The sequence below is a fragment of the Bos indicus x Bos taurus genome, chromosome 10 (assembly GCF_003369695.1).
Source record: "Bos indicus x Bos taurus breed Angus x Brahman F1 hybrid chromosome 10, Bos_hybrid_MaternalHap_v2.0, whole genome shotgun sequence".
In the NCBI taxonomy this organism is placed as follows: domain Eukaryota; kingdom Metazoa; phylum Chordata; class Mammalia; order Artiodactyla; family Bovidae; genus Bos; species Bos indicus x Bos taurus.
In genome coordinates this window covers 71,581,982-71,602,647 of record NC_040085.1, presented here as the reverse complement: position 1 = coordinate 71,602,647, position 20,666 = coordinate 71,581,982, and the positions used below count along the sequence as shown (strand labels likewise).

At 37.0% G+C, this 20,666-nt stretch overlaps 1 protein-coding gene across 6 annotated transcripts in view; it reads right to left on the bottom strand.

Moving 5' to 3' along the window:
* FUT8 (fucosyltransferase 8) overlaps positions 1–20,666 on the bottom strand; it is a 333,890-nt gene that overhangs the window by 45,923 nt on the left and 267,301 nt on the right. The gene's annotated exons all lie outside the window — the stretch shown is intronic.

Here is a 20,666-nt window from a genome sequence, read left to right as displayed (position 1 = left end):
TAATAAAACAAAGCAACTCTTAAAATTAACAACACTAATCCTTTATTGAAATGGCTTTCATGTAATAATGTCATACCCATAACAGACCTCAGCCATTCACTTAAACCCATCTAAGTAGCTTGATCAGATTCCATTAAAATAATGTATGATTTCTTTAATTCCAGCATGACTTAGCTACAGATTTATTTCATACTGAACTTTTAAAAAAAAAATGGATTCAAGAACAGGTGTCTCAGGCTAGATTTGGGGCTGCATAAATAAGCTTTGTGTTAGGGGATGATAAGAATACATTTAAAATTTTAATTGAAGAATGCCAGGCACCAGAGGCAAAGAGCGTGCAATTTTTTAAAATGCTAAATAAAGCCAGCTGCCAAAAAGGGCAAGCTCACTGAGATTACAGCTGTTCACTATCATGCAACAATAATACAAAAGTTCTCTATTTCTTGAGGTATGTCTTATCCACTTGGTGGACTATGGCCTTTGCACATCATTTCTGTACCCTGGGGTTAGGTTACCACAGCATGGCATAAAACTATTCAAAGTGAAGGAAAAATGACTTTTTGCATATCTACCATTTAATATTATGTATATTCATATCTCTTCTAATTAATTTAGGAGATTGAAAATACGTGTTGTCTCTCATTCCAATAACAAAAGAGACTGTAAAATAACAAGTAAGGGGGGAAAAAAAAGAGCCTGAGCTTTTCACCTTCTCCTTATTTCTGGTAGTCACTAATCAAACCACAGAAAAGAGAAAGGACAGGAGAACAAGAAATGGCCTTTCAAAAATTCCACAAATCAAAGTCTTTTTGTAAGTAGCTCTTACCTGTGGTCTCTGTTACAAATTATTTAAACATGGAATTGAATAACATATTCAAAACATATTATGTTTTATACTAAAAAGGCAATAACTTTAAAATGTTAGTTTGCTCTTGACAACAGATAATTTTCTCAAATACCAACTCGTGGAATAATTTATTTCCGTTATTTTAAAGAATGGCATAACAAGATAGAAGGTTCAGGCTGTTTCTTAGGCACAATGCAAAGATTTCATTCAAACTTTTCCCAAATGATTCTTTTCCCTTCTTTTCCTTTAATCTGCTCAGCATACTCTAATGACCCAGGCAATTCATTTCAATGAGACAGAACTGCAAGGCAGTCTATAAGAAATGGTATGGCAAATGCTTCAAATTACATAAGTTTTCTTATGCATCTTTGGCCACTCCTAATTTTATTCAAATTCATAGATAAGTCTGCTACTAAAACAGACAGAAACATGTTTAAATAGTTAAGGACATATTACAGTTGTTATATTAAAATATGTATTAGTCTTTTTGTTAAACAACTGAAAATGCCACTGAATATACAGTTTTATATAAAACCAATTCTAAACATTTATATCAACATAGAACATAGAAACCACAATTGCTATTTATCACTAATGTATATTTCTTTTCAGGCTAAAAAAAAAAGTTCAAAGAACAGATTTCATTTAATCAAATGAGAAACATTTAAATTATCCACAGCAGACCAGGGAACAGTGATTTGTCCATATATACCTTAATTAGTTCAGTACTAACATATTAACATTAATGACCCAGAAAAAGGAGCTTAAAGCTATTATCAGATTTTTAAAATGTCACAAATATAGACATAACATTTACTATTCATATAATGGATGCCTATCTGCACATACTACAAAATTAGGGAATCTTTATGCCTCCCTTGCTTTTATTTTTGGTGTCTGGAATACTGTTCAACTGACATGGAACAATTTATCCTTTTTTCCTCTTTGAAAAAATTCCCCCATATCCAACCATTTGATTAATAATTTAACGTCATATTCTAAATTACATTAGCAGAAAAATGCACCTCTAGTTTAATACTTTCATGTGTGTTTAATTTAAAAAGTACAAATCTTTCAGGGTGACATTCATTGTTTATATTATTGGCACACAGGGTTGAGTAATAATAACAATGTCAATCCTATGTCATATACTCAATTTAATCAAAACATTTCCTAACAAGCAATTCTATATTAACTTAATTACTTTTGCTGATATTCTTCAAAAGCATGGTTACATTTATTTATTGTTTGCCACAAACTGTTGCTAATGAGTTATAAAATTATGTGTTGAATTCCTATAAATACAAAACCTATCACAGAAATTGCAATTACTCTGAATGTAAACATTGATTTTCAGTTTTACCTATTCAGTGACAGTAGTGAATGAATGTAAAATATAAGGTTTTATTTAACTAAATCACAAACATTTTCATACCTTTATAGCTGAAAAAATACCTCCATCTAAGTATCTTCTATCAAATTTGTTTTGGAGTTCCTTGAGAAACACAACATAATTAGCTATCCGACTGATTTTTCAGTCACATTCTACTAAACTGAGAAGCAGATGGTTTAATGCTCTCTTCCACATAACTCAGCAAATCATGGGCAGAAGGGGAAACGATGCCCAGGAGTTCTGATACTTTGGCACTGCTCCAAGTAAGATATAATAGGCACATAGCATTAAAAACAACAACAACAACAAAAAACCCACACATCATTCCAAGCACTTCAAGTGTGCAGAATTCTATATCTAAGATTTCTGGTCATTTTACAGCTTTTCCAAAACCAGTTCAAATGCCTTTTTTTTTTCATTATTTTGGCTGGACTGACTGTACCTCCCAGTCTTGGGAAGGTATGTATCCTGGTTTGTTTGTATCTTTATAAACTACTAACCACATGTTGCCTCATGAAACAAATTTTGAAAAATGTTTGTGTTAATCTGTTATTTAGACTGAAAGCTTCTTGAGAACAGGGACTCCGTCTTAATTATTTACACTGAGATTGGCAAAATTTTCAGATTCTGAGGTCAGATTGGGGGATTTCTTATTATCTCTAGCAAATGATTAATCTATATAAAATATGAATAATGATGGCACCTATCATAAAGGTTTATTGTGAATATTAACATAACATAGTCAAAGTTCTTAAGCACTGTTAATGTAGTAAGGTTCACTAAATGTTAGTTATTGCTATATGTAATATTGCCTTCGTAATACCTGAACTGAGGAAGTATTCCATAAATATTTAATGAATCAAAGATATCCAAAGAGACAGACACATACACATATAGCTGAGATCTCATATAGGAAAATGCTCTAGTCCATAAAGTACTTTTAAACTTTGTTATTTTTAAAATTAGCATTTTTCAGTATAACAACAATTAGGCCACCATATTTTAAAAACATTTTCCAAACATTACCATGCCTATGATCTCATGTGCTCTGCATCAAGAGCCCATGAATCATATAGATTAGGCTATATTTCCTTCAGCTGACACAACTGGAAATGGAAAGTAACATTTTTCAAGTATCATTTTGCTTAGTAGTAGTAGTTTAGTTGCTAAGTCGTGTCCGACTCTTTCGACCCCACAGACTGTAGCCTGCCAGGCTCCTTTGTCCATGTAATTCTCTAGGCAAGAATACTGGAGTGGGTTGCCATTTCCTTCTCCAGGGGATCTTCCTGACCCAGGAATCAAACCCAGGTCTCCTGCATTACAGGCAGATTCTTTACCAGCTGAGCTATGAGGGAAGCTACCTCATTTTGCTTAGAGGTGATTTAATTTAAAAAAAAAAAAAAAAAAAAGGCTCCACAACAACTGAGTAACAATTATTGGCTAGGCATTATTAGGTAAAAAGGGGACAGAATAAATCAGATAAGAATCTCCAAAAAGTCACAATACATATATACTTACATAGATAAGTAAACAAGCTATTTAAAGACTATATTCTTAAGTGAGAACATGAGGTCAATTGGAGAGAAAGATCACAAAGGAAGTGATACTAAAAGATAAACAGGATTTCATGGGATGAAATAGAGGAAAGAGTTTCTAGAAAGAATAAGTATGTTCCCAGCATAAAATAAAAGTGCACAGAAGTTTGAAGGAATAAATTTGTAGTTGGGCTGGTGAGGCCAGGAATCCAGGGCAAATTCTGAGAAGTGGGCAGTACAGAGAAGCAGCTTAATTTTATGTTTTCTAAGTAAGGAGTTAATATGCATCTCTCTAGAAACTGCACAGCCATGGAAGCTTTTAAGAAACAAAGTCATGTTTAATTTTGGAACTATCACTCTGCTGGCAGGGTAGAGAATGGATTAAAAGGGGATAGCTTCTGAAAGCAAAGGGGACAGTTGGGAGACAGAGAGAGATTAGGGATATGAAGATAACTTAAAGATTAATATACTTCACTATGACCTAGCAACACACTTCTAGGCACATGTACAGCTTTCCAATTAATATGTTGCAAAATATTTGATGGAAGATAAAAACTTAAGGAATAAAGACAGATATAAAACGAACAGGAGAGAGAGAGCACAGAAATAGATCCATACATTGTCAACAGATTTTTGACAAAGGCACCAAGATGATTTGAAACTGAAAGGTCAGTTTTTCAATATGTAAGTCTGGAACAACTGGTTAAACATATAGAAAACAATAAACCTCAACCCTTACCTCACACATCACACAAACATAAAAGCTAAAAGCATAAGGCTTCTGGAAGAAAACATAAAACAGTATCTTTGCAACCTTAAGATAGGCAAAGATTTCTTATGACACAAAAAGCACTAATTTATATAGTCACAGAAAAAAAAATTAATTAACTGGATTTTAGTAAAGTTAAAAAATTTGATCTTCTAAAGATACTATTAAGAAAATGAACACTGAGAGAAAATATTTGTAAATTATGTTTCTGATAAAGAATCTGTATCTAGAGTACACACGCCCCTCCTATAAATTAAAAATAAAAAGTAAAAATAATCCAATTTTAAGAATTAGAAAAGACTTGAGCAGACTGAGGTGTTGGTTACATTATCAAAATTCATTGAATTATACATTTAAGATCTTTAAATTATACATTTAAGATCATTTAAATTGATTCCATCTCAAATTAATAAGTACATGAAAAAGACCAAACAAAGAAAATCTATTCACAAATTTACAATGGTTGAAACTATGTATTTGGTAATTATTATCTTAGAGTAGGGGTCAGCAAACTTTTTTTGTAAAAAGCTACAGAGTAAACACTTAGGCTTTGCAGCCAGATGGTCTCTACTGCAACTATTCGACTCTGCCACTGCAGTATAAAAGCTCATACTATGACTCTATGTCACACAGTCATAGACAATATGTTAACAAATGCACATGGCTGTGTCCTAGTGAAACTTTATTTGCAAAACGGGTGGAGGGCTGAGTTTGGCTGAGGATGACTGCTTCCTAGCCTCACTTTTACAGTAGAAGGTTTTATTTGTAACACTTCGCCACAGAGAACTCTGTGGCTTTGCCATATGTCATCATCTCCCAGGTGATAATATGGGCAGGAAAAATATCTTCTACATACAGTATGATGTGGAAAAGTTTGATAAGCACTGCCCTAGAGAAACTAACACATATGAACAAAGAGACATACACAAAGGTATTCAAAGATATATCTGTTTATAATGGTAAAAATGTGAATAATTTAAATGTCCATCAATGTGGGAGTCATGATACAAAGGTACAATAGACAGTAAATGAACTAAATGTCCACTTATTAACATACAATACAAATGGGTGCTTCTAAAATGGTCACTCATGACAAGCCATAAGATAAGTCTTTCCTCAGAAACAGATCTACCACATCCCTTTAAAATGCAGATATCATATTCTTAGAAGACTATCTGACCTTCTAGAGTCAATCCAGGTACTACTGGCTAGACATTTCCAAAGGATGCTGGATATGGACTGCTCTATATATTCTAACATCTCAATTTGTATGTTAGTCGCTCAATTTGGGTGGTACCATGGTTGGTACTAAATATAGTCTAGAAAAACAGGGGACAAAGAATGCAATGTCTACTTTTATCAATCCTATTATTAGGTATTCTGAACTGCATGGATCAAGACTGACAAGATGTGGCAGTAGAAGCAGTATTCTTAATATTAAAAGAATCAATTAATTCTTGATTCCCTTAGCATTACCTACATATTAGAGCTCCAAGACAGCATGTTTTATTCCACATCCCCTTCTTCCCTCCCCAAATCATCATCTATCAGCTTGGAGAGCTAAAGAACTAATAGAAGACTAATGTTTTGTCAGGAAGGTTGTGACTGGGGTCAGCGATGGCTTTAGCTAAGAAGGCAATACAGTCCCCCAAACTAAAGGGAAAAAGGTTAGGTCTCCTTAACAGGAGCATACTCCTAGTCCCTAATCAGCCCAGACACTGGGATTTCATTGGCCCAGTGAAATAAAACCGAGAGGAACAGAGGAATGACGTTCAATTGGGCTGGGACTGCAGTGGAGCTAAACTGGTTCTCAGTGAGAGGATGAGTAAAGGAGGGGGTGGATGTCTTCACCTTGCTCCTCTATCATAATTTCCTTCTTCTCTTTTCATTTACATTTCTGAACGGGTTTCACAAGAAGCCATCAAATACTTCTAAGTTTCATTAATGTTGGTTGTTAAAGTTTCTTAAAAGAAGCCCTGCTGAAATCCCATGACCCAGTTATGCTATTCTGCTTTGTTCTCATAAAACCAAAGTGAGAGTAACAACAAACAGGGTGATTTGGAACATATAAAATGCTGTTAAAGACAGTATCACTTTGAATCCTCATAATGACTCTGTAAGGTACATAGAACCAGTTTGGATTCCAAGTCAAAGACACTGATCTGTTCCCTTAGACTATGCCCTTCTCCATTTCCTTAAAGGCCCAGCTTACGCTCCCAGTTCAGTTCAGCTCAGTCGCTCAGTCGTGTCCAGCTCTTTGCAACCCCATGAACCACAGCACGCCAGGCCTCCCTGTCTATCACCAACTCCTGGAGTTTACCCAAACTCATGTCCATTGAGTCAGTGATGCCATCCAGCCATCTCATCCTCTGTCGTCCCCTTCTCCTCCTGCCCCCAATCCCTCCCAGCATGAGGGTCTTTTCCAACGAGTCAACTCTTCGCATGAAGTGGCCAAAGTATTGGAGTTTCAGCTTTAGCATCAGTCCTTCCAATGAACACCCAGGACTGATCTCTTTTAGGATGGACTGGTGGGATCTCCTTGCAGTCCAAGGGACTCTCAAGAGTCTTCTCCAACATCACAGTTCAAAAGCATCAATTATTCTGTGCTCAGCTTTCCTTATAGTCCAACTTTCACATCCATACATGACCACAGGAAAAACCATAGCCTTGACTAGACAGACCTTTGTTGACAAACTAATGTCTCTGCTTTTTAATATGCTGTCTAGGTTGGTCATAACTTTCGCTCCCAGTGATGTCTTTAATACTTCAGCCAGAAAGTTTTCTCTGATTTCTGATGACCCACAAAATTCCAAACCTTTCTTATGACACTTAACATATCCTACCTTTGTCACATTTACAGATCTCTGTGTTTTAACATACTCAATTCAAGTTCCTAAAAGGCAGAGGCTGTATCTTATTCCCTTTAACATCTAGAAACACTCAAATTTTTACATGATGACTAATGCACTTCCCTGCTTTTGAAGGTGACTCACATATGTATAATTCCACTAAAGACGATGGCCTATTACTATTTCTGACTCCATGGAATTAGTCTATAATCTATAAAAACCAATGGAAGAGAGATAAAGAAATTCTATATTTCTATCATACCCAGAGCTCTGGCACATAAAACTTGCCAAAAGGGTTAGGCGGCATTTAGCTTTCTTTAGCATTTCAACAATTATCTTAATTACAGAATCATTCTAAACTTGCATGTGATCTACAGACTGTAAACAAATAAGACTCTTATCACAGAGTAATCAATTGATTGCATTTTAAAGAGAATATGAGAGGGAGAAGAAGAGAGAGAGATCAACAAACCAGGGGACTAAGAGCTCATATTAGGAAAAAAAGTCTTTACTTTATGAAAAGATTTCCTTTGGAATTCTTTACATAGTCCCACTGGAATATTTAAAACATAATTTAATTATAACAATTCAATTTACAGCAAATTTTAAGAACACACTTTTAATATAAAAGGTGTATGAGTACTTACAAAAACACTGATAATTTCTGATACAGGTATCAAGGTCAGGGCCCAGACATTCCCACGGGAAATTTAGAGGGCCTGGATTCTATTTCTAGCAAACTTGGGTAGGTTCTAAAGAGACTTAAGAGGATTTTTCAAAAACTTTTCCAATGAAATTATTTCCACTCCACAATGACTTCTTATGCTAATTATGTATTGCTGCTTCCTAAATCATACCTCTTTTCATCTCTGAACTCATTCTGCCAGATCTTTGTACAAAAGGGGCAGGATATACTGCTAAAAAAATTCATTCTTAGCAACAGACCATTTTAAAAAAATGACAACCTAGTAAAAGTGCCTCACACAGTTTGCACGGTAATAGTCAAATTGGACCAGGATACAGAAAAGATGCCTGCAATGTGGGAGACCTGGGTTCGATTCCTGGGTCAGGAAGATCCCCTGGAGGAGGAAATAGCCACCCACTCCAGTATTCTTGCCTGGAGAATCCCATGGACAGAGGAGCCTGGCAGGCTACAGTCCATGGGGTTGCAAAAGTCAGACATGACTTAACAACTAAACCACCACCACCACGAGAGCTGGATTTTAGTTTTTTATTACATTTATTGTGTGTTGGTCAAGTGGTTGGCATTGTGTAAATAACCCAGGAGACCTAGGCCCTGCTGCCATCTGTAATCACCTTCAAGATAAAATAAATAGCTAAAAAAATGCAAATATATTGGGTTGGCCAAAAAGTTCATTTGGGTTTTTCTGCAAGATGTTAGGGAAAATGTGAACAAATCTTTTGGCCAACCCAACAGAATGGTACTGCTTAAAGTTTTCTTCAAAATGCTCCCAACAGCAAAGGAGGGTAAACTTCTACTACTAAGGATATGAAGGCTGGACTAAACCTATGGATTGAATTTGATATTTTATCAAAATTTTCATTTTACACCATTATATATCCTGTTTGTTTTATCATCTGAAAACGATTTAGCTTACATACCAGCGAATATAACTGACAGTCCAGAAAAATGTACCGTGTTTATCCTGGCAGTTTGCAAACCTCTGACTCACTTTCTCCATGTTTACTCATATCTCAACATAAGAAGCAATTGTAGGATAAATATGGAAATAAACATCAACAGCCATGTTTAAGGTGTGGGCACACTCTGGGCAAAACTGTTGTGTGGACAAAGCTTCAGCTCTCTACTCCCATATTTCACTAACTATAAATAAGATACCATAGACTCCTTTCTCTCTGCAGGTGTCAAGCTGAAGATAAGAAAGTATCAGAGGGAAAGGTAGTTTGAGTTCTTCTGAGATACACATACATTCTAACTGGTATTTTATATTCCTGAGACAAAAATCTTTCTTTCTTTTACGGACCACAAACAGCAAAAGAAGTCTTGTAAAGGCTGAAATGAAAGTCTTTATGTACCCGCAAATGACATGTGTTTAAGTCAGTAGTTCTCAAAAGAGTAGGGTGTAGGGCAGAGAGACCTATTAGAGTCCTGAAGTACGGATAGCTAGCTCAGTCTTCAGATCATCTCCCTGTATCACCATCCCGTTCCCACAGACACAGACAATTTTAAAATCACTAATTATACTGAGCCACTGTTATAGGTAGGAGTATACCTTCTATCTCAGGTATACTGGTATAGAAAAAATATTAAGGCAGCTACAGAGAGACTATCTGACTGGTCCAGAATTTTACTATGTTTAATTGTTGGGTTTATTAAGCAGAGCGAGTCTAGTGCTTAGAGGTTATTCTCAGAAGTGATTTCTCCTCTCTGGATCTCTTTCAATTTTTCCATGTAACTTTATAATTTTAAAAGGGAAAACTGTCTATGAAGTCCTTATAAAGGCCTAGTTTTCATCTCAGAATAAAGGATAACTTTTCTATTTTTGCAAATTATAATCTAATAATATATTCCATTACAACATTTTTGTTTTAAAACTTGGGGACCAAACATAGACAATGAAAAGAAACTCTGTGTGAAAATCATCTTAATACCTTTTATAGCTTTTAATCACTTTCCTTTATGACTACAGTCCCATAAAAGTGCGTAGGGAGATAAGTATTGAATATCATGGGCTTTATTAAAGCAAATCTGAGGTTCAGAAGTGATAATTAACTGCTTAAGTTCAGAAGGCTAAAAACAACAGAACTGAGATCAGACACAGTTAAACTCATAGACCAGTATCCTCTCCTCTTCCTCACATTACCTAAACAGAGAAATAAAGATATTTTTGCAGCACAAGGGATCTAAAATATTAAATGCACTTATTTCATACTCTACCTAATTAATCACGAAAATACTACTGTAAAAATACTATGTAGAAGGAGGTCCATAGTCTATCCTAACAGGTTATGTCTATAGATTATCAACCATATCATTAGTTTATCAATCAGTCCATCTGAGATCAGCCATTGTTAAGGATACAAGCTTGTTAGATTATTTGGATGACTTCAATAGACATCTGAGTAGTTTTGTAAATGTCACAAATATTAGTTTCACAGGAAGAAGTTAAAGTATAATTTAATTTGTCTCAGCTTGCTAAAGATTTTCCTTTTAACCTGAGGTATTTGCTTAAAGAGTTTAATGATAGAATAACATATGATCCAGCAATCTCATCTCTAGGTAGATATACAAAGGAAATGAAATCACTATCTTGAAGAGATATCTGCATCCTCATGTTCACTGCAGCATTATTTATAATAACTCAACCATTGGAAACAACTCAAACGTCCATTGGTGAACGAGTGGATAAAGAAAATACTACATACACACACACACATGTATATGTATATATATGTGTGTGTGTGTGTATTTTTATACACACACAATGTCATATTATTCAGCCATGAGAAAGAAAGAAACCTTGTCATTTGCAACAAAATGGACAGGCCTTAAGGATATTATGCTAAGTGAAATAAGTCAGTCAGAGAAACACACACACTGTATGATCTCCTTTGTATGTGGAATCTAAAAAAAACAAACTCATTGGAAAAGAGAATGGACTGGTGGTTGCCAGAGGTAAAGAGAGGTGAAAGCAGGGAAAGTTGGGGGAAAGGGGTAATGGTGGTCAAAAGTATAAACTTCCAAAAGAAAAGGATATATAAATTCTGAGGATGCGCTGACTTTATTTTTCTGGGCTCCAAGATCACTGCAGATGGTGACTGCAGCCATGAAATTAAAAGACGCTTACTCCTTGGAAGGAAAGTTATGACCAACCTAGATAGCATATTCAAAAGCAGAGACATTACTTTGCCAACAAAGGTCCATCTAGTCAAGGCTATGGTTTTTCCAGTGGTCACGTATGGATGTGAGAGTTGGACTGTGATGAAAGCTGAGCGCCGAAGAATTGATGCTTTTGAACTGTGGTGTTGGAGAAGACTCTTGAGAGTCCCTTGGACTGCAAGGAGATCCAACCAGTTCATTCTAAAGGAGATCAGTCCTGGGTGTTCATTAGTAGGACTGATGTTGAAGCTGAAACTCCAATACTCTGGCCACCTGATGCGAAGAGCTGACTCATTTGAAAAGACCCTGATGCTGGGAAAGATTGAGGGCAGGAGGAGAAGGGGATGACAGAGGATGAGATGGCTGGATGGCATCACCAACTCAATGGACATGGGTTTGGGTGGACTCCAGGAGTTGGTGATGGACAGGAAGGCCTGGCGTGCTGCGGTTCATGGGGTGGCAAAGAGTCGAACACGACTGAGTGACTGAACTGAACTGAACTGAACATACAGCATGGTGACTAGAGTTAATAATACTGTATTGTAGAGTTGAAGGTAACTAAGAGACTAAATCTTAAAAGTTCTCATTACAAGAAAAAACATTTGTAGCCATGTGAGAAGATGGATTTTTACTAAACTTATGTTGTATATCTTAAACTAATAAAATGTTATATGTTAATTACATCTCTAACATAATTGGAAAAAAACTGCTCAACCAAGGTAGAAAACTAAATTACCTTCCTATTCTCTCTACATAAAACGGTAATGCAAAATTATTGTCCTATAGACAACAATTATGCAAATTTTAAATAAAATGCAGGAAACATAGCATTATGTAAGTGCTTTAGGCTTCCCAGGTGGCCCAGTGGTAAAGAATCTGCCTGCTAAGGCAGGAGACCCAAGAGACACTGGTTAGATCCCTGGGTTAGCAAGATCTCCTGGAGCAGGAAATGGCAATCCACTCCAGTGTTCTTGCCTGGAAAATCCCAGGGACAGAGGAGCCTGACAGGCTACAGTCCGTGGGGTCACAAAGAGTCGGAGAGGACTGAGCACAAGGTAAGGGGCCTTAGGCAGAAGAACCCCAAATACACATTATTAGGTATGTACTTTAGAGGACTATGGACTTACCCATGTCACAATAAATTTTAGTTGTTTGTTCTAGTTGTCTGCCTTTCCCCCAGGCTGCCAGAGAGTATGCAGTCCTTGCTGTCCAAGGGACTCTCAAGAGTCTTCTCCAACACCACAGTTCAAAAGTATCAATTCTTCAGCACTCAGTTTTCTTCACAGTCCAACTCTCACATCCATACATGACCACAGGAAAAACCATAGCCTTGACTAGATGGACCTTTGTTGGCCAAGTAATGTCTCTGCTTTTGAACATGCTATCTAGGTTGGTCACAACTTTCCTTCCAAGGAGTGTCTTTTAATTTCATGGCTGCAGTCACCATCTGCAGTGATTTTGGAGCCCCCACAAATAAAGTCAGACACCGTTTCTACTGTTTCCCCATCTATTTGCCATGAAGCGATGGGACCAGATGCCATGATCTTAGTTTTCTGAATGTTGAGCTTAAAGCCTACTTTTTCAAGCAAGCAGCAATCTATCTAAACATACCCTTAAATCAGATACCTCTAGGGCATTAAATTTTTTCATATTTACAAGCACTGTTTCTTACTAATCATTATTTTCATTTAAAAGAAAGTTTTTCAATTAGATTTATCAAATTAAGTAATTCAGTTCAATTTATGACAATGAAAGACAAGAGAAAGAAATGCAAAACACCCAAATGGTTTAACTGCTAATCTGAATATGAAGGGAAAAAAATAATGGAGGACTGAGTTTAAATGGTTTAAGTTCCCTACTGCTAAATCAATGTATTCAAGAGTAAATAGCAACTACAAAAGTATCTTGGAAACCGGAAGTTATACATAGCCTAAAACAGTCAACAAAATTTAACAAATCAATTACTGTTGAAAGATACTTCAAACTATTAAATTCCAAGATTCCCATTCTAAATTATCATAAGAAATCTATTTGGAAGAATCAAGCCTATTATATGTAGTTAGTTCAGGTTTAGGAAACATTTTTAAATACAGAAAAATATCTGACCATTTTATCAACAACTTTAGAACCGACATGACAGTTGTAGGTACCAAAGAAAGATTATTATTTTCAATTGGAAGCATAATTTTTATATCCTGCTTCACTAAACCAAATTTTTGGAGAAGGAAATGGCAACTTACTACAGGATCTTGCCTGGGAAATCCCACAGACAGAGGAGCTTGGCAGGCTATAGTCCATGGGGGTCACAGAGTCAAAAACAACTTAGCAACTAAACAGCAGCAGTTTACTACAAAGGATATGGTTTCATCAGATCAGATCAGATCAGTCGCTCAGTCGTGTCCGACTCTTTGTGACCCCATGAAACGCAGCATGCCAGGCCTCCCTGTCCATCACCAACTCCCGGAGTTCACGAAGACTCATGCCCATCGAGTCAGTGATGCCATCCAGCCATCTCATCCTCTGTCGCCCCCTTCTCCTCTTGCCCCCAATCCCTCCCAGCATCAGAGTCTTTTCCAATGAGTCAACTCTTCGCACGAGGTGGCCAAAGTATTGGAGTTTCAGCTTTAGCATCATTTCTCCCAAAGAAATCCCAGGGCTCACCTCCTTTAGAATGGACTGGTTGGATCTCCTTGCAGTCCAAGGGACTCTCAAGAGTCTTCTCCAACACCACAGTTCAAAAGCATCAATTCTTCGGCGCTTAGCCTTCTTCACAGTCCAACTCTCACATCCATACATGACCACAGGAAAAACCATAGCCTTGACTAGATGGACATTTGTTGGCAAAGTAATGTCTCTGCTTTTGAATATGCTATCTAGGTTGGTCACAACTTTCCTTCCAAGGAGTAAGCATCTTTTAATTTCATGGCTGCAATCCCCATCTGCAGTGATTTTGGAGCCCAGAAAAATAAAGTCTGACACTGTTTCCACTGTTTCCCCATCTATTTCCCATGAAGTGATGGGACCGGATGCCATGATCTTCATTTTCTGAATGTTGAGCTTTAAGCCAAATTTTTCACTCTCCACTTTCACTTTCATCACGAGGCTAAAGTTCCTCTTCACTTTCTGCCATAAGGGTGGTGTCATCTGCATATCTGAGGTGACTGATATTTCTCCTGGCAATCTTGATTCCAGCTTGTGTTTCTTCCAGTCCAGCGTTTCTCATGATGTACTCTGCATATAAGTTAAATAAACAGGGTGATAATATACAGCCTTGACGTACTCCTTTTCCTATTTGGAACCAGTCTGTTGTTCCATGTCCAGTTCTAACTGTTGCTTCCTGACCTGCATACAAATTTCTTTAGAGGCAGATCAGGTGTTCTGGTAGTCCCATCTCTTTCAGAATTTTCCACAGTTTCTTGTGATCTGCACAGTCAAAGGCTTTGCATAGTCAATAAAGCAGAAATAGATGTTTTTCTGGAACTCTCTTGCTTTTTCCATGATCCAGCGGATGTTGGCAATTTGGTCTCTGGTTCCTCTGCCTTTTCTAAAACCAGCTTGAACATGAGGAAGTTCACAGTTCACATATTGCTGAAGCCTGGCCTGGAGAATTTTGAGCATTACTTTACTAGTGTGTGAGATGAGTGCAATTGTGCAGTAGTTTGAGCATTCTTTGGCATTGCCTTTCTTTGGGATTGGAATGAAAACTGACCTTTTCCAGTCCTGTGGCCACTGCTGAGTTTTCCAAATTTGCTGGCATATTGAGTGCAGCACTTTCACAGCATCATCTTTCAGGATTTGGAATAGCTCAACTGGAATTCCATCACCTCCACTAGCTTTGTTCGTAGCAATGCTTTCTAAGGCCCACTTGACTTCACATTCCAGGATGTCTGGCTCTAGGTGAGTGATCACACCATCGTGATTATCTGGGTCATGAAGATCTTTTTTGTACAGTTCTTCTGTGTATTTTTGCCATCTCTTCTTAATATCTTCTGCTTCTGTTATGTGAAACCCAAGTAAGACGGTAGGTGTTGCAAGAGGGCATCAGAGGCCAGACACACTGAAACCATACTCACAGAAAACTAGTCAATCTAATCACACTAGGACCACAGCCTTGTCTAACTCAATGAAACTAAGCCATGTCCGTGGGGCAACCCAAGATGGGTGGGTCATGGTGGAGAGATCTGACAGAATGTGGTCCACTGGAGAAGGGAATGGCAAACCACTTCAGTATTCTTGCCTTGAGAACCCCATGAACAGTATGAAAAGGCAAAATGATAGGGTACTGAAAGAGAAACTCCCCAGGTCAGTAGGTGCCCAATATGCTACTGGAGATCAGTGGAGAAATAACTCCAGAAAGAATGAAGGGATGGAGCCAAAGCAAAAAGAATACCCAGCTGTGGATGTGACTGGTGATAGAAGCAAGGTCTGATGCTGTAAAGAACAATATTGCATAGGAACCTGGAATGTCAGGTCCATGAATCAAGGCAGATTGGAAGTGGTCAAATAAGAGATGGCAAGAGTGAATGTTGACATTCTAGGAATCAGCGAACTGAAATGGACTGGAATGGGTGAATTTAACTCAGATGACCATTATATCTACTACTGTGGGCAGGAATCCCACAGAAGAAATGGAGTAGCCATCATGGTCAACAAAGAGTCCGAAATGCAGTACTTGGATGCAATCTCAAAAACGACACAATGATCTCTGTTCGTTTCCAAGGCAAACCATTCAATATCACAGTAATCCAAGTCTATGCCCCAACCAGTAATGCTGAAGAAGCTGAATTTGAATGGTTCTATGAAGACCTACAAGACCTTTTAGAACTAACACCCAAAAAAGATGTCCTTTTCATTATAGGGGACTGGAATGCAAAAGCAGGAAGTCAAGAAACACCTGGAGTAACAGGCAAATTTGGCCTTGGAATACGGAATGAAGCAGGACAAAGACTAATAGAGTTTTGCCAAGAAAATGCACTGGCCATAGCAAACACCCTCTTCCAACAACACAAGAGAAGACTCTATACATGGACATCACCAGATGGTCAACACCGAAATCAGATTGATTCTGTTCTTTGCAGCCAAAGATAGAGAAGCTCTATACAGTCAGCAAAAACAAAACCAGGAGCTGACTGTGGCTTAGACCATGAACTCCTTATTGCCAAATTCAGACTTGAATTGAAGAAAGTAGGGAAAACCACTAGACCATTCAGGTACGACCTAAATCAAATCCCTCATGATTATACAGTGGAAGTGAGAAATAGATTTAAGGGCCTAGATCTGATAGAGTGCCTAATGAGCTATGGAATGAGGTTCGTGACATTGTACAGGAGACAGGGATCAAGACCATCCCCGTGGAAAAGAAATGCAAAAAAGCAAAATGGCTGTCTGGGGAGGCCTTACAAATAGCTGTGAAAAGAAGAGAAATGAAAAGCAAAGGAGAAAAGGAAAGATATAAACATCTGAATGCAGAGTTCCAAAGAATAGCAAGAAGAGATAAGAAAGCCTTCTTCAGTGATCAGTGCAAAGAAATAAGAGGAGAACAACAGAATGGGAAGGACTAGAGACCTCTTCAAGAAAATCAGAGATACCAAAGGAACATTTCATGCAACGATGGGCTCGATAAAGGACAGAAATGGTATGGTTTCATACACAAATATAAAAAAATGAAGGAGAAAAACAAAGAATTGAACTTACAACGGGCTATGATTTGGCTATTCAAATGATCAAATGTGCATACTAATTCCTATACTGGTGACATATTTGCACAGAAATCACTAAATTCCACCTGCAGGCACTTCGTGTCAACTAGGTACAAACAGTAATAATTTCATGGCAGTTGTGTCATAATATCCTAAAAATCTTTGTACAAGTCAGAACAATAACAGATTTAGTTGACTTATGGTTAACTGAAGGATTAATGTCAAAGAGCTTATTAAAATTCATTCTGATTTCTCCAATTCTAGAAATAGGTTTCTTCAAAAGGTACATATATAGATAGTGTATATAAACAGACATAGAAGTGATGGCAATCATACTTTCATAAAAATTAAAGTATTCCAAGTTCTAAAATAAGCCTCTTCCTTTGGATATAAGATTAGCATCTAAATTATTTTACTTATAATGAATTCTGAAAGAACATTGAAAATAACTACTAGTTTAATTAAAGGTGTCCAACAGGCGTAGGTTAATTCATTAGCATGAAGAAAGAGTATGATTTTATACAGTATCTGTAGTGAAAAAGCAAAGATATATTTAATTAAAATTATAATTCTATGATACCACGATGAAATGATTTCTTTAATCGGGGACAGCAAATGACTAAGAAGAAAATACCATTGGTAACTCTTCAGTACCTAAAATTATATGAAAGATTCAGGAAAAGTTACAGGATAGAGGGAGAAAAGAGGATAGAGTTACTAAATTCATCATATTATCTAGTTCCCAGACATTAAAGACTGTTTTACGCTTTTAATCATTATTCTGCTAGGTAAGGCATTTTACGATAGTGTGCTAGGAAGGACTTAGACTGGAGGTAGGTAGAGTGAATGTATTAACCAGAGTTCTGTCATTTATAAGCTGTGTGATTGTGGATAAGCCACTTAGTATCTACCAGGTCTTAAGAGTCCACATAAAAAAAGTAAGGATGATTTTGAAAATCTGTTTAACTGTAACATGAAGAAATTCTGAATGTTTCAAATTCAAGCCTTTTCATAAAAATATTTTATTGGCATACAGTTGCTTTACAATGTTATTTTCTGCTGTACAGCACAGTGATCAGCCATATGTGGATATATAACCCCCTTTTTTGGATTTCCTTCCCATTTACATCACCAGAGAGCATTAAGTAGATTTCCATATGCTATATAGTAAGTTCTCATTAGTTGTCTATTTTATATATATATATATTTTTTTCCATTTATTTTGGTTGTATTTATTGGCTGTCTGTAGCACTTTATAATTTCCAGTGTAACAGTCATCCTTAGTTTTTGTTAATTATTATTCCTGAGAATATTATATTTTGTGTGCAAAAGTAATTACATTTTCTAACTGCTGTTTTTTAGATGCATAAAAATACAATTGACTCTTTTCCAATAATATCATGTCTACTATAACAGGTATTGTTCAAAGTAAAGGGAAAGTTTCAATCACTCAGTCATGTCCAATTCTTTGCGACCCCATGGACTGTAGCACACCAGGCTCCTCTGTCCACGGAATTCTCCAGGCAATAATACTGGAGTGGGTTGCCATTCCCTTCTCCATATTTTATATTTTTAGCCTTCATGTTCTGTAGTTGCCACTGCTGCTGCTGCTGCTAAGTCGCTTCAGTCGTGTCCGACTCTGTGCGACCCCACAGACAGCAGCCCACCAAGCTCCGCCGTCCCTGGGATTCTCCTAGCAAGAACACTGAAGTGGGTTGCCATTTCCTTCTCCAGTGCATGAACGTGAGAAGTGAAAGTGAAGTCGCTCAAAAGTGTCCGACTCTTTGTGACCCCATGGACTGCAGTCTACCAGGCTCCTCCGTCCATGGGATTTTCCGGGCAAGAGTACTGGAGTGGGGTGCCATTGCCTTCTCCAATAGTTGCCACTACATACTACAAAATATATAAGGAAGGATTATAATCAAACAAACCAAATAACTACTTGTAGCATATTGGCATAGCCAACCTATATACCAAATTGGTAAGTCTAGTGAGGCTAACTTTTAACTTTTTTTATTAACTGACTACTACTTATAAAGTTATCTCTCCTTTGAAATACTGAAACTTATTCTTTGAAGGCTATATGCTTCCACAATCAAAGAAGCTTGAAACTGAACTAAGTACACAAAATGAAAAGTTAGCCACAGTGAGACTGTTAAGAGTTGCTTTTTCTGTATCTCCCTAACCTTGACACCTAATCCTTTTGTACCAGCTATAAACCACAGACCAGATCAATGGAAGTGCGTGTGTGTTCAGTCGCTCAGTCATGTCCGACTCTTTGTGACTCCATGGACTGAAGCCCGCCAGGCTCCTCTGTCATGGGATTTTCCAGGCAAGAATACTGGAGTGGGTTGCCATCTTCTCCTCCAAGGGATTGAATGTCTCCTGTGTCTCCTGCACTGGCAGGCAGATTCTTTACCACTGATGACCTGAGAGGCCAGATCAATGGAAGAGGAAACCTTAAACTAAAGCTCAGCTAAGTTTTAGATTAAGGGGTTCACTTTAAAATTTGAAGTGAGCTACAAAGAAAAAACAAATGCTGATATACAGAATAAGGCTCCTAAAGAAGACAAAATTCATATCACAAGATGATACTTTAAATCCATAAAGGACATTTTATAGAGCAACTTAAAACATTTTATAGAAGAAATTACCCAATTAACTTTCTTGACATTTCTGTGAAGTATTACCTGTATTTCCCAAAGGAGGCAAAAAGAAACAAAGGAACTAAAGTTACTCACTTTGCCAATGACATAGCTCCTTATTTCACATCTAGTGTTTTAAAGTGTGAAAAAAAGGTGCTCAGCTCCATAAGAAATTACATTAACTGAAATGCCTCAGCATTTTGAAAAATACTGGACTTTTCATAGATGTGAGTGCAGAGATAGCATAGTGACTTACTACACATTTCACCTAATCACTTAGTTCCGTATATGTCACACTGTTGGCTCTCAATGAATATAGGCTATTAAAGACATCTAACAATTACTTGAGCTTATATGTCAGGTACTGTGCTAAGTGCATTATACATATTAGTGCACTTAATCCTATCAACAACTCAAAGAGGTAAGTAAATTGTTACTCTTCATTTTACCGATGAGGAAATGAAGGCCTAGGTTAAGTTTACTTGCCCAAGATTACAATAAGATACAGCAAAGATTTTAACAAAGGCAGCCCAACTTTGGACCTTATTTAAAGATCATCACTGTAGGAAAAATAAAAGACTAGTGGCAAGAAACTCTACCTATACTCTATCCCTTCTATCACCAAGTCCTCGGAGAGAAATTTCTTGCTCATCTTTGCATCTCTTCTCATGCCTAGCATTGTACCTTAAACATACTGTTCCTCATTAAATGTTTCCTGAATAAAATTAAAATCACATAAACAAATTAGGCTTCATTGTCCTCAACTATAGAATGGAGATAAAGGTACCTTCACTGTCTAGGTGGTTGTCATAGTATGGTCCCTGAACCTGGAAACTTTGTCAGAAATTCAAATTTTAGGCCCTGTCTCAGGCTTACTGAATCAGAAAATAGTATTTTAATAAGCTCTCCAGATAATTCTCATGCATGCTGAAGTCTGAGAACCAGCAATCTATGTTATAATTAAATGAGTACAATAATGTGAAACCACCCCAAAAAGAGAAGGTACATCATCATCATTGAAAGAATAAATTATGTTCCTTGAAAAAACTTAGTGATTTTGCTAGATC